Source organism: Micropterus salmoides, unplaced genomic scaffold (assembly GCF_014851395.1).
Source record: "Micropterus salmoides isolate LMB-PRFRI ecotype aquatic unplaced genomic scaffold, ASM1485139v1 Ms_hic_scaffold_19, whole genome shotgun sequence".
Lineage (NCBI taxonomy): Eukaryota > Metazoa > Chordata > Actinopteri > Centrarchiformes > Centrarchidae > Micropterus > Micropterus salmoides.
In genome coordinates this window covers 1,427,101-1,442,931 of record NW_024041039.1, presented here as the reverse complement: position 1 = coordinate 1,442,931, position 15,831 = coordinate 1,427,101, and the positions used below count along the sequence as shown (strand labels likewise).

General features: G+C 39.3%; 1 protein-coding gene across 1 annotated transcript in view; it reads left to right on the top strand.

Annotated features, from left to right (window-relative positions):
• Nucleotides 1–365, top strand: part of LOC119910916 (C-type mannose receptor 2-like) — a 2,906-nt gene extending 2,541 nt beyond the window's left edge. The window contains exon 5 of the mRNA XM_038729766.1: nucleotides 1–365. This exon is cut by the window's left edge and continues 508 nt beyond it. The gene's annotated coding sequence lies outside the window, so the exon portion shown is untranslated.
• The last annotated feature ends 15,466 nt before the right edge of the window (nucleotides 366–15,831 follow it).

Here is a 15,831-nt window from a genome sequence, read left to right as displayed (position 1 = left end):
AGTTCATGGTTTACACATTTACACGGTGTGCTTCCACGGGAGCTGCCGTTGTTGTGTGACATCAGCTGCTACTCGTGAAGTCGGAGTACAGATTTTTCCACAAGCAGGAAATCCGACTTCACTTTTTCTAGTTGGAGGTTGGAAATGTCCCAGTTCCAAGTTGCCTGGAACGCAGCATAAAACTAAAATATAACTGTACTTCTGTTTATTTGTAGTCCTTGGTGAATGTACTCTCTATCTGCTAATACACACAGCACATTATTATCACTGTACTGAGTGCTTAACCAGAACCCTAAAAACATCCTGTAGACTGTCAGAAGAGTTTTGTCCCTCATCATCAATATTACTTCATTTTCTTCATAATAAAACATATATGTGACGTGGCTTTGGCTTCAAGTTTAGTTTGTTAACCGACCTTTCAGGGGGTAAAGGAAAACTTAGCAAACAGCTGCTTATTTACACATCTTAGCATTTGATTGGAGTTTGTTTCTGGGCACCTGATAAAATAGTATGAAGTCTTTTTTAGCTCTGATTTTGGTCTCTAACAATATCCTGAGGGAAAAATCTGGAGCTATCTTAGCTGCTAAACTGTGTCAGTCTGCTTTTTGGTGCTTAGCTGGTAGTGTACAATGTGTTTTTAGAGCTTTTTCACTGAACATGCTGCAGCACTGTGAGGGTGAATGAAAACAGTAAAGCTGGAGGCCGGACAGCTAAACAAGGAGCTGAAACTCACTATAAAGCTCTTCAAAGCTGAGTGGAGCTGCAGATTTGGGTGATAATTCTATGTAGCTTCATTCTACAAGGTTTCAAGATACAGATGATGCCGAGATTAAGACCCCGAGGATCCTCAGGGAAAAAGCAGTCCTACTATCTGTGTTTGATATTTTCTTTTATCTGGACGGTACCATCCGTCCCTGTTTTAGTGCGTAACATAACGGCCTACATGCGACACATACTGACTGGGAGGAGTGGACTTAAATTGGTGAAAGCAGGTCGTTACTACAAGTCAAGACATCAAGAGGTTAATATTAATAACTAAATAATTCTCATAGAAAAGGACAAAGAAGAATTAGAAACACTACACATGTTCACATAGGCTAAAACAAAAGCGTGACCGAGAGAAACATGTAAAACAAATACAACAGTTGCCATGGCAACAGTGAAAACTCAAAACTTTTTGTAACTGAGCATCGTGGAGGTGTTTTGTTTTTAGGAGCATCTGGTTAACACGTTAGGAGGAATACATAAAAGTAAAGCGTACGAACATCAGAAAAATGCACTTCAAATAAACGTTAGAATTAAAATGGCCGACTTCCTGTTGGGTTAAGGGCGGGGCACCTGATGCTGAAGATGTGACGTGTGCCTAGAAAACTTTGCCCATCTAGAGGACTACTAAACTATAAAATCTTGAAATTTATTAGTGGGCGCTGTCGAGCCACCCCCAAGCCTAAAGGTGCTTTCAAACCAAAAGCAACGTGAGCGTTGGGGGGCGTTTAAGTCAGCAGAAGGCAGACACCTTTCTTTTCTTAATGGTTAACTCTTCTGTTAGAGTCTGGAGGGTAAATATATGGTCCAAAAAAACGATTTGGCATTTATGCAGAATATTGTGGTCATCAAGAAAGTTGACAAGTCGTTTATTAATGATGCTGCAGGTTACTGGATACACATATTCCTCTATAGTTATTTATCTTAGCTGCTTCTTGCTGTGTTTGTTCTGTCTTTGTTTTTAAGGGTGTACTTGTATTGTTTCAGAGTGGCCTCATGTTGACAGCGTATGTTACGGTTATTGCAACAACTTGGGCCACTAAGATAGCAATTCTATAAATATGATATATATAACAAATATAATTCTATATGATATAACTGATCTGTACACAACACAACAATTTTCCTTCACACAGAAGGAGAAAACTATTGTTTTGTCAGGGATTTGGGGATGCGAAGCAGGATAGAGCCTAAATGCACAACACAGGAGAGCTGAAGTACACTTCAGGGATTAAAACATGCTTTCACAGGGTGGTATAATGTAAAATATTAAGATGTATTTTTGTGTTGGGGTTTTGGTGGTCATCCCCTAAAAAAGTAAATATGTAATTCCACGTAATGTTGGAGCATTTTGTTATCACCACATCTGTCAATAATAAGTAGGAAAATGTAGAGCAAAAGCTACACCTACAGATAATGCTGTTCATGTTTGTCTATTGTGTCTTAATTTACAGCTTTATACATTCATAAATACATATATACATATACATGAGAAGGACGGTGCTGACGTACTGCTGACGTATTGCGGTAAGCGTGTCGACTCATTTCCGTTTCCGGTGCTTGTGTGTTGGTACCGTGTTGTGCTGCTCTCGCTAAATAACAGTTACATTTGTTAGATTACAGCAGCCAACTGTTCGCTAAACACTTATTCTTTACAGTAATTTTGCCTAAACACTCACAGTTCTTTCCATTTTTTAGTGACTGCTGTTCAGTCTCAGTTGTTTTCAAAAGTTTCGGTAGCTGACGCTACAGTACTTTAGCTTAGCCATTAGCGACTTTAGCTTAGCAGCTAGCGATGGCTTCTCCTTCTCCCTCTCTCTCTCCTACTTTCTCCTGCTCGGTGTGTCAGATGTTTAGTTACTCCTCTGCCTCCTTTAGCGGTAATGGTACATGTAATAAGTGTAGTTTATTTATAGACATGGAGGCGAGGCTCAGTGATTTAGAAGTCCGGCTCCGCACCTTGGTAGATCAGTCTTTAGCTACTGTAGCTAGCCAGGAACGGCCTGAGTTAGCCTCTGGTAGCCGTCCCCCGGCATCCCCTGTGCAGCCAGGAAAGGGGGGGGGGGCTGGGTGACTGTCCGAAGGAGGAATAGTCGTAAGCATTCAAAGTCCACGGGGCATCATCAACCTGTTCACGACTCTAACAGATTTTCCCCACTCAGCGACACACCCGCTGAGAAACCAACTCTGATCATTGGCAGCTCCATTTTGAGAAACGTGAAGTTAGCGAAGCCAGCGGCCACAGTTAAGTGCATCCCTGGGGCCAGAGCGGGCGACATTGAGTCTTATTTGAAACTGCTGGCTAAGGATAAACGTAAATACAGTAAGATTGTTATTCACGTCGGCGGTAATGACTCCCGGTTACGCCAATCGGAGGTCACTAAGATTAACGTTGAGTCGGTGTGTATATATGCAAAAACGATGTCGGACACCGTAGTTTTCTCTGGACCCCTGCCAAATCTGACCAGTGATGACATGTATAGCCGCACGTCGTCATTCCGCCGCTGGTTGTCGAGGTGGTGTCCAGCAAACGATGTGGGCTTTGTTGATCATTGGCAGACTTTCTGGGGAAGACCTGGTCTGATCCGGAGAGACGGCATGGCTCAGGTGAGTCCTGAACCATCCCTTAGTTATGCTGCTATAGGCCTAGACTGCCGGGGGATTTCCCATGATGCACTGAGCTCCTCTCTCCTCTACTTTCTCTCCCTCTGTATGCAACCTCATCCCATTATTGCATTCATTTAGTCTATAGCAACCTCTCTCTCTCTCTCTCTCTCTCTCTCTCTCTCTCTCCTTCACCCCAACTGGTCGAGGCAGATGGTCGCCCACCCTGAGTCATGGTTCTGCTCGAGGTTTCTGCCTCTTAAAGGAAGTTTTTCCTTGCCTCTGTCTCCTAGTGTTCTGTAAATATCATCACAGAGTACGGTCTAGACCTGCTCTTTATGAAAAGCGCTGTGAGATAACTGTTGTTGTGATTTGGCGCTATATAAATAAAATTGAACTGGAGGTCGCGACCTAACAACGAACCTAAACAGGGTCGTAATAAGCTGCTGCATGATCGACCTGTACGGACGTTTCTCTGCTGAAGACGGGCCGGTTCAAAGCAGAAAACTCAAGTTCCAACACTGTCTAACCACAATCTAATATTTTTATAAAGATTCAGCATGTCAGGTGTTGAGAGAGACGATAAAGTCCTGGAGTTATTTTTAAGATTTAGACAAGATCTATGCAGCATTTGATGAAGCGACAGGGACAGTGATGGCAAACGGCAGCAAGTTGTGAGCTGACAGCTTCCTCTTTCCTTGGATGTAATCATCCAGACGCCTGCAGCACCGGGCGCTTCCTGCAGGCGTCGCCATTTAGAAAGCCCTTTTCAACCCTTTGTCTGCAGTGAAAGTTCAGAAAGCTTTGTTTCCCCGTCACTAAGCAGGAATGTGGCCTTTTCTCTACCTGCTGCGCTCACAACAAGTGGACGGACATTTCTTTATTCATTTTTAGTCAATGTAGTACATGAACATATTCTACAATGTAAATAAACAGAAACTAGTTCAGTACACAAAACTGTCATAATCAGACAAACCACAAAAATCTTCTATTCTACTATATAATCTATTTTCAATTGCGCAAAAAGCAACCAAAGTAAACTAAAGTGCTGCTGCAGGAAGCAGACTCTCCGTGGGAGTGAAGGTCTGCAGGGTCCAGAGGATCCAAACAGCGTCCCCTCTAATCTTCATCCTCTTACTGTCAAACTTGTTTCCGGTTAGAGGATGATAAAAATGAATTCACACTGGAAGACGTTATAAACATAATGTCTCAGATTTCCACAGTTATGTAAAGTATCAGACGTTACGGCCTGAACAACCAAAACTCGAGTTTCCTCGTCCTGAAGAAGAGAAACTGAAGTCTTTCTGCATCAGTTGTTGTAATAAGGCTCCTTGTTTTTAAGCATTTAGTTTTTTTTCCTGAATCTTTATATTTAATCGAGAAGCAAATCTCTCATAAAAAATCTCAAGTTGTTCTTTCTTGTCTTACAGAAATAGTTTGTGAACAAACTTGTGGTGGTGGGGAAAAAACTGGAGGAGGAATTAAACACAAACAAATCTGTAAAAGTAAAATAAATTAATAAAGTAGTATAGATTCTAGTGCCAAAATTCAGTCAATAATTTATAGGTTTAAAAAATAAATTAAGTCTATTGTTGCTTTTTGATTTTGGAGTTATTCTCTACATAGATAAATAAAAATGAGTGACTGCTGCCTCCTGCTGGTGATATGTGGCGTCAGCTGCTGAACACATTTATATAAAGTGCTCAAACAGAAAGACGAACTACAGAAAAAAGAAAAAAAGGAAATACTTTTCATATTGGTCCATAAATTAGTGAACATATGAACACAAAAATAAACGACTGACAAATAACAGGAATAGCTTTGTTCCTGTCATTTATATCTTTAAGTTCAAATCACCTTCTTCACTTTTTCAAAAACAAATGTCAAAGTGACACAAAAGGTGAGACTTTTAAACAAAACACGTAACACTACAGATCTGAAAGGCCCTGAGCTACAGATGTTTTTTTTATAGAACTCACCAGGTTTCTCACATAAGTAGGCCTAAATGACTAAAGACAACAGGCTGCATTAAATATAATTACTTAACTGACATAATAGGCCTGCTATACATTACAATGGCGAATCACATTTCGTACAACTCCACAGATTTGTTTTGGAAATGCTTTGTTTTGACACAGAAAGGGTAACAGTAGATTGTGCAAGCTGAGAGTTTTTAACAGCTGAAGGAGCAGCTGGAAGGCAGGTGACGTTCTCTACACCCTTCAAATTCAGTGATTAGCTTCCTTTGGTAGCAGTGCTAGCCTAGTCTTTGATATAGAGGGCCTAAGTCCCTCCCCTTTCAGTGGACCACGATGGGACCTTATTTCCGAAAAATACTGTATGGTAGTCAATGGCAAGGGACAGCACACATTTTGATCCTGTTTGAATTGAGCCCCGAATTACACATATGTTTGTCAAGAAAGTCGCAATTTGATGTGAAACTGTTGGTGTGAAAATACATAATTACAAAGACCACAAACCCAAAAGTTACGTATGTGACGTGGTAACTGTTAATGACTGAAACTTTACTGATTTACAACAAACTGCGACTTGCAAAATTATCTTTTAAATTGACCAGCATCATGTGTGTCATTCAGGGCTCAAACAGGATAAAAAGAAATCGTCTCTCGCCGTTGACTACTGTATATATTTTTCCCGAAATAAGGGCCCATTGGCCGGAAGCAGAAGCGAGTGACCTAGGCTCTCTGTATAAACACAAGTCAGCTATAAACTATAGCTTCTAGGTGGCTCAGCTGGGGTAGAGTGACCTCTGCTGGCTGAGCTTTGTTACAAAACTATACTAATGCAAAAATATTAGAGATCCCCACAAAGCTCAGATTATAACTCGAACCCTGCTGAGACCAGTACAGAAGATTGCAGATTATAAAATAGACTAAACAACTTGGCCCCAATGTTGCATTTTCAGCACATTGTGTGATTTAGTACAGTAATATGGATAGTGTTGGTATTTTTGTGTTCATGTGCGCAGAAATGAGAGATGCCACCACCCAGTATGAAGTGGAAGAGGAGGACCTTTAGGCCACATAGTGTGCGCCCATTTTGTTCATATGTATGTTTTTCTGATGTTCCTTTGCTGCTTTTTATATATTAAACATTTCTATTCTTAATTTGTTTATTGAGGTTGTCGTATGGCTGTTAATTTTAACTGTGAGTTGTCATGAAGAAACTTTTGGGAGGGAGGAAGCAAGAGATGGGTTATGAGACATTGACTGCTTTCAGTGTGTGTATTATACTGCTTTTCCTTACTGGTTGGCTGATTACAAAATAAGCTTACTATGTCAACATGGTTATTTATTTAGGCAAAACGTTTACTAAATGTGAATTGATAGTCATTTGCTTTGTAACTACGCTTAAAGTTGATTCAGTTTAGACTTGACTGCAAAAAACAAAAAGGACTGAGTCTCCGCAAATAGGGCAAAATTCTGTACAGTAGAAGTAAAGCAATTTAATTAATTTCAAATGCAATCAAAGGGGCATTATGGAGTTTCCAGCGGCCACTAGCGGTGCAGTTCTAAGATTGCAACCAGGCGTGTGCTCGTACGCGTGCTCGCTTGAACTCATGAGCGAGCATAATGCAAAACACAACCACTTTAATATATCAGAATCAATCCAGTGATCATCTGACTGAGATGTTGTGTAGGCCTAATCTACATTTGCTCTGCAGACACTAAATACGTTTCCAATATGCTGTTAATGTAAAGTGAAAAAGTATTTTCCTTGCCGGTGTTAAATCGGCTTGTGAGAGGGCAAAGCAGGCTGCTTTCCAACACGGCCAGCAGTTCCATGGTGTGCGCTCACTGGATTTCAGTTGTATTGGTAGAACAATAAAGTCTGAAATATTTGCCTGATTTTCTAAATGTTTGCCAGCTCATTCATATCTGTGACAATCGCCCGTCTCTTTGTAACACAAAGGAGACCAGAGCTCCCCCATAAAGCAAACTTCATATAACAGACTAGATAAGTAATGAAGGTATGAATGGAAAATGTAAAAAAGTAGATTACTGGCCCAAAGAAAATAGGCCACTGGAGTAAGAGTATAGTAGGCAACAGTTAAAAAAAGGAACGTGAAAAGTTGCCTAAAACCTTTTTTATATTTTTTGTTTTACTCATTTGCGTTACTTGTAACAGCTTACAGGCTACTATCCACCCCTGCTCCTCACTGCGGCCTGCAGGTATAAGTAACAACAGCACTAGATTGTTTAAATTTTGTTTTATTTTATATGTTACAATATTTTAATACACATTTAATTATAAGTTCTGTACGTGTAGAATGAAGGGGCTACAATCTATATTTTCTTTCTAGTCGAATGATAAATAAACTACCATAAACCTTGTAAGTCAGTCACAAAATTTCACACCTTCAGCATTTTTTAAAACTAAATTACTGAAACACTCCTGACGTCACACCTGCTGTCATTTACTGGTAGAACTTTTGACATAATTGTCCTTTGATGTGTGGCAGCAAAGGACAATTACGTCATATAGGCCTATATAATATATATATTCAATGCACGTTGGAGCTCATTTCAGCGAAGACTCCTCTCCGAGCTACACAGAAAGATCCACTCAAGAAAACAAACAAATTTCTCACCTTTGTGAAAAAAATAGTTGAAAAACTTGACAACAATATTTGAATATAGGAAAAAAATTGCCAGCAAACATATTAATTAAACAACCAATTTCTGAAGTTCTGCCGACATGCCGGTCTTAATGTTGGGTCTGATTACTGTTGGGTCACCACAGCAGCTGGTCATCTCATCAGATCTGCACTGGGACATGATCACACCAGTTCACCCAGGGTTGACCAAGCAGAACCTGTGGGCCATGAATCAGCGACAGACGTGGTTCCACCTCCAGTCCTACGACTCATCTTCAAGGAGGCATCCAGGGGAAATGGACTCAAAATCTACATCCTGGTAGCAGCAGAGTACCAACAACCTCTGCATCAACAAAATAGTTTATTTCCCCACCCGGTTAATCCCTGGATTCTGTATCTGGATAATGGCAGCCACTCCATAAGATTTGACTGTCTGGGTAATGAAAGTCAGCAACGGAAACAAGGGCATAATAGCACTACTTTGATTCGCAAGAGTCCTTCTGACCTTTCTCCTATGTCTCTTTACATATGAATCCCTCTATTCTCGACCCGTTCATCTCTCTATTCTCAACCCGTTCATCCCTCTATTCTCAACCTCTTCATCAGGCCTGACTAACCAGCTGAATTGCCAGCAACAGATAACTTAAAATGACAGCGTGACAGTTGAGCCGGATACTCGGCTGAAACGAGTATCCAGTACGAATAAAGCACTTTTGCCGAGTACGAGTATTAAACGAGTACGAGTCAATATCTGTGCTCGGATTGAATAAAATCCTCATTGGGTAGCTGACTGTGTCTGCGTTCTGTGATAGGCTAGTCACAGCGTCACAGCCCCTCCCCTACACACATGCAGATTTATTGTGTCCTGCTCTGCTCACTCACACAGAAGAACACTGAGAAGAGAACATCTCTGTCTCTCCCTCAGTCACTCAGGTTCGCGGGTCTTTTCCGTTAACGTTTAGGGTTTCTTCAGCTCCAGGTTTGTGTTTTACTTCGGTTTGTAGTACTACTAACTTATTAACCAGTAGAGTTCTGGTAAATGTGGGGTTTGTACAGACGTGGTGCTTGGTAGAATGCGACTCTGCCTGTCGGAAATTGTTTTTCCTTTTTTAAACCGTCAGCTGGCTCTAACCAGTTTTTTTACTTCACGCACTGAGTGACTTTCTTGCTGTATTTTATAAAAACAATAAAGGTAGTTGTGGTATAAATAAAAATATTACAAATGAAGCTACACACACACAAACATGAGCTGTATGAAAATATCAGCCTTATTCTTTCAGCTCGGCTGTGTGTCGGCGTTTCCACGTTAAAAGACTCGGGCTGTTCTCCCTCACTTTAAAAAAACTTGCCACTTCAAAAATGAGATTAATTTATTTAACACACTCCAAACATTGTTCTAAATTAACTTCATAAAGCAATGAAACAAAAACTCCATTCATGCCATAAAATGTGCTCAAATAATGTTTGAAAGACTGAATCTCATCATTTAGGTTGCTGAAAACTCACCGTCCCACCTTTTGCACCCACATCGCAAAAGGTGGGACGGAACATGACTACAGTCTCTGTAGTAGACCTTAGAAAGCTATACTAACCTAAATACACTGCTCAAAAAAATAAAGGGAACACTAAAATAACACATCCTTGATCTGAATGAATGAAATAATCTCATTAAATACTCCTTTCTTTACATAGTTGAATGTGCTGACAACAAAATCACACAAAAATTATCAATGGAAATCAAATTTATCAACCCATGAAGGTCTGGATTTGGAGTCGCACTCAAAATTAAAGTGGAAAACCACACTGATGAGGATGATGTTACGTTAGTTGGTGAAGTTATGGGACTTGGCTAACTAGCTAACGGCAGGCTGTTGGTTAGCCAGTTTCTGCACAGTTTTAACGGTAACTTAGTTCATAATGTTAACATTTCTGGGCTGCGATAATGTTATTCTTTATTAAATGTCACAAAAAATGTAATGTAAAAATAACACAAAATATCAACAAAATTATCAGTGAAAGTAAAGTAAAAACCCTTTTCAGGGGCTACAGCTTCATCACTTTGAAGGACAATGAAACATATTGCTTTTCTGCATACACGATGTTACTGTGTGCTGTATTCAGACTGACCCAGTTTCCGATCACTCACTGCTGAGGTCCTAATGAGACACACCTGTTCTGACTATCAGTAAACGAGCAGATGACACGAAGCACCATCACACAGACTTTACAGAGGAAATTTTTAAAAAACTACAAAACCTAAACAAACCTGTGGTCTGTTTCTGTCCGATAAACTCCCACATTAAAACACAAACATAACATTGGGAAATGGTGTCCGGTGATTCCCTACACAATTTTAATATTTTAAATGCCCGGCTGGGGTCATAGAAGGGGAAAAAATCTATTGTATACAAAATTTACTAACTTGTGGTCTCAATTTGAGTACATTTATTTGCATGAATTACCCTTAGGTGCTGGTCATATAATTAGAATATCATCAAAAAGTTGATTTATTTCAGTAATTCCATTCAAAAAGTGAAACTTGTGTAATGTAAACATTCATTCCACACAGACTGATATATTTCAAGTGTTCGTTCCTTTTAATTTTGATGATTATAACTGACAACTAATGAAAACCCCAAAATCAGTATCTCAGAAAATTAGAATATTGTGAAAAGGTTCAATATTGAAGACACCTGGTGCCACACTCTAATCAGCTAATTGACTCAAAACACCTGCAAAGGCCTTTAAATGGTCTCAGTCTAGTTCTGTAGGCTACACAATCATGGGGAAGACCGCTACTTGACAGCCGTCCAAAAGACGACCATTGACACCTTGCACTAGGAGGGCAAGACACAAAAGGTCATTGCTAAAGAGGCTGGCTGTTCACAGAGCTCTGTGTCCAAGCACATTAATAGAGAGGCGAAGGGAAGGAAAAGATGTGGTAGAAAAAAGTGTACAAGCAATAGGGATAACCGCACCCTGGAGAGGATTGTGAAACAAAACCCATTCAAAAATGTGGGGGAGATTCACAAAGAGTGGACTGCAGCTGGAGTCAGTGCTTCAAGAACCACCACGCACAGACGTATGCAAGACATGGGTTTCAGCTGTCGCATTCCTTGTGTCAAGCCACTCTTGAACAAGACACAGCGTCAGAAGCGTCTCGCCTGGGCTAAAGACAAAAAGGACTGGACTGCTGCTGAGTGGTCCAAAGTCATGTTCTCTGATAGTAAATTTTGCATTTCCTTTGGAAATCAAGGTCCCAGAGTCTGGAGGAAGAGAGGAGAGGCACAGAATCCACGTTGCTTGAAGTCCAGTGTAAAGTTTCCACAGTCAGTGATGGTTTGGGTGCCATGTCATCTGCTGGTGTTGGTCCACTGTGTTTTCTGAGGTCCAAGGTCAACGCAGCGTCTACCAGGAAGTTTTAGAGCACTTCATGCTTCCTGCTGCTGACCAACTTTATGGAGATGCAGATTTCATTTTCCAACAGGACTTGGCACCTGCACACAGCCAAAGCTACCAGTACCTGGTTTAAGGACCATGGGATCTGTTCTTAACTGGCCAGCAAACTGGCCTGACCTTAACCCTATAGAAAATCTATGGGGTATTGTGAAGAGGAAGATGCGATACGCCAGACCCAACAATGCAGAAGAGCTGAAGGCCACTATCAGAGCAACCTGGGCTCTCATAACACCTGAGCAGTGCCGCAGACTGATGGACTCCATGCCACGCCGCATTGCTGCAGTAATTCAGGCAAAAGGAGCCCCAACTAAGTATTGAGTGCTGTACATGCTCATACTGTTCATGTTCATACTTTAATCTCTCTTAAGTAATATTCTAATTTTAGGAGATACTGAATTTGGGATTTTCATTAGTTGTCAGTTTTAATCATCACAATTAAATGAAATAAACATTTGAAATATCAGTCTGTGTGTAATGAATGAATATGATATCCAAGTTTCACTTTTTGAATGGAATTACTGAAATAAATCAACTTTTTGATGATATTCTAATTATATGAGCAGCACCTGTATTTCTAGGAAAAAAGGCCTAAAATAACCCAAAATAATCAGTATTATCTCCTCAACCATCAGGCCTAGATGCATAATTCTGGTCTCCTTTGAAAAGTCAGAAGCTTATATATAAATATAAATCCATTGTATTTTAACATATTTGTTTTACCATTACAGACTACATGGAGATGAAATACAGAAAATTATATTTTCATCCTCGCCTGGTTAAAAAGAAAAAGCTATATTTTAACATAATAAACCATCATAAGGTAGATTATAATGCACCTGAATATCTTCTAATACACCTGGAACTGTAAATTTGATGAAAAGAAACAGATACAACAGTTATTACACTTTATTTATTTATTTTTTTTAAATATACCAGAGTAATGTCCATGTTTTGGCCATATTTACTGTTTATGTTCACTTTTATTGGTAGTTATCTTAAACACTATTTCTCTCCATACAACCACGTTCCAAATAACATGAAGCTTCCAAAACATTTAAATATTGATTATAAACTGTCAATATATGACCAAAAGCACTGCCACGCTTTACAGGCCACAGCTTGAGAACAGAACATCCTACAGGGCTCTTTCTTTTTGTCTCTTCAAGACGAAGAGATTGAGGGGTTGCATGAGGTTGTAGCTCCTACAGTTCGCCAGTAGAGGCCGATAAAGGCCGCCTCCGCCAAACAAGTTCTTCCTCTATGAGAGAATTTGAGGTAAAAATTAAACTTATGACAATTCAAACACCTATTTTTTACTAGATTGTGATATGAATACTTGGACGGTTTATTTTTCTCTGCTGTGCATTTATGTCTGACAATGTCCCATAATGAAGGATGAATGGAAATCACTTATCTGGTATCTGTGATAAATACCAATAGACTTATCAATTTTCTACTCTGTGTTCTTTCAGCTGCAATACCAGCAGTGTTCAACAGACTTCACAAGAGCTCAGGACCAAAGATTAAAATATTACTGGACCTTCTCTTAGAAACCATGGCAATGAACAACTTACACTTTTAAATGGACCTTTTTTTACATATTAGCCAACATCTTACTAATTTATTTGAAATATACAGTTGTGAAATTATTTATTAACCACACTATTTTACTAGTAGGGTGTTATTTTTGTTACCAACAGCTAGGATTGCTATTGTTGAATATACCACTTTTTAACAATTTATGAGAGAATATTTAATCGTACAGCTGATGAAGAATCTTGCATATTTAATTCTTGCCATCAAATAAGACTTTAACTCAGGCAGTGACCTGCAGAAGTGATAATAAATGAAGAAACGTTTTGGGAATGCAAAGAACTGGCTCTCGGAAAGGAACGGATCTTTAAGATCAAGCTCCGTTTAAAGAGCAGTAATTCCCTCACTAGTAGAGAAAGCTTACAGGATGGTGATGCATGCAAAGGTCTTAGCTTTACAATTCCTAATATAAAATATTCTTTTTGCATGCATTCTGTAAATTAACCAAGGCTTTTCAACAAATCTTTTCGCTACTTTAGTTTATGAAAGGACAATGTTTTTCATAAAGATACAGTATTATTCACAAATAAGTTTTGTCGTCCATGAAATTAAAAATACATGATCAGAATAGCTGCAGATAAATTTCCAACCAATCAACTAAACGATTAAAACGACTAAATGGTTTCATCTCTACCCAAAATCAGTATGTAGTGTTCAGTTGGAGCCAGCAAATCCTTTCTTCTCAACTGGAGCTCATCATGATCGTCTTGTCCTCATTCTCACTGTGTGGACAGAGTCTTTTCAAGTTTTTTAGCTGCAGTATTAGGTTATGTGCAGAGCAGAAGCTTCCTTCTCTGCCAACGTTATCTTCTTGGCAGCAACGTATCTGAACGTTAGCTTGCGGAATAAAGTTTAGCTTCAAACTAAATCTAAAGGGCCGCTGTTTTCTTTACAACTTGTTTTCAAGATGTCTTCAGCAGTAAGCTACAAAATAGAAAGTTGAAACAACTTGGAACACCCTGCTTACAATACAAGTCCAGTGTCTACAAATATTCGTTAGCTTACATCAGCTTTTGTACTGTTAACTGTGGCAGGGCTGTTGCATCTAATAGTCACCAGTTACATTTAGTTATTGGCTTAAAAGCTGTCTGACTTTAATATTTATTTGACATTAAAACACAACTTTTCCTCTTTGTTCAGTTTTGGGGTTTTTTAAATTTGTTCGTGTTTCTTCTATAATGGTGGACGTTACAGTTACGTGTGCTTCAGTTGAAGATGTCATATCACAGACAACCCAATCTAAATAAGTGTAAAACTTTTTATTTTGGAAAATATTTTGTTTGTTGAAAAACACTGTTTTCTTTAACATCTCATCTATCATATTAATCTTCTGTTAATTTTTAGCTGCATTCAGCTGCCAAAAAAATTAACTGCAGGCCTTAATGCTCAATTCTGATTAATTGCCCAGATCTGATTTATTTTTAAGACTGTTTAATGTTATTTTTTAAATGTGGCCCAAATTAGTGTGAACTGGCCACGGCCTTAAAGTGACCCACATGTGCAAAAGAATTATACAATGACCAACGCAGCACTCTGTCGTACGGGAGTAAACACGGTGGCCAAGTACGTTAGTCTACAGTTTTCATTTTTAAATTGGTGACAGAAAATACAGAATTTTTTAATTTAAGTTTTTATTTAGAATTTTTGTGGAGCGATTACTTTTCCATTTAATTTATGCTAGCGCAGAATTGCAATGACAGACGGTCTAGAGTGACATCATTAACTATGATCTTACTATCCAGACTTTCCAAAAAATCTGACCTGTATCTGATATGGACCTCATATGAAAGGGGCCCCGACCCAAACTGGAAAAGATTCATAGCCGCTTTCACAGAGATAGACACTGACACTAGGAAAGAATGCCTGCCAATATGCCGCATTCGCTCATTCATACGGAATAAAATATTGCGGCATAATCCTGATCACGTGTGTTCTTTCACATGGCGATCAGGGTTTCTGAGTTACCTGCAAAGTCCACTGAGTCCACCAAAAATGACGAATAAACAACAAATCAAATCTAAGACGGTTCCAGTGAACGTTAACGCCGGGCTGAGGACGTAACAAAACCGTGGAGCAGCGTGGCAGTTAGACAGAATAAAAGACCGTGACTTGACACGGCAGTGGCTTTTCACACAGACATAATTCCGCCTCTCTTACTACGGACATTCCTCTTTCATACAGCACAGCGAGCCAGCAGATAATAAGGCAGTGTGAAAGTTCCTCATGTGACTTTGGCTAACGCAAATTACCAATTGATGCACTGGATTTAATTAATTCATGCATACAAATGTGGTCAAATTGTAATTTACTAACTTGAGGACACCAGTTAGTATTTACTGTGTGCAAAGTTTCACCCAGCAGGGCTGTTAAAATATTAAAATGAAGTGTGGAAATGCACCATTTTACATTTGACACTAAACATTGTGTTTGTGTTTTAATGTCTAGTGTTTTAATCTGTACAAATAACAGAACACAGGTTTGTTCAAGTTTTGCAGGTTTATTTATTTTCTCTGTAAAAGTCTTTCATTTATTTCCATGTGTGCTCGTTCACTGATAGTCACAGCAGGTGTGTCTCATTAGGACCTCTCAGCAGTGGGTGATGAGAAACTGTCAAGAAGAAAAGGTAAAAGTGTTCTTCAGTAGATGGTTTTCTAATAAAGGTGCTTCACTTGTGTTTGTGCCCAAAGCTTCATTGAAATGTCAGAAACAAAGAAGTCTTAAATTATTGTTTTGTTCTTTATTGTGCGTTGTATTAATGTTCTGCTCCGGTCTCAGTCCCCACGTTCACCTGA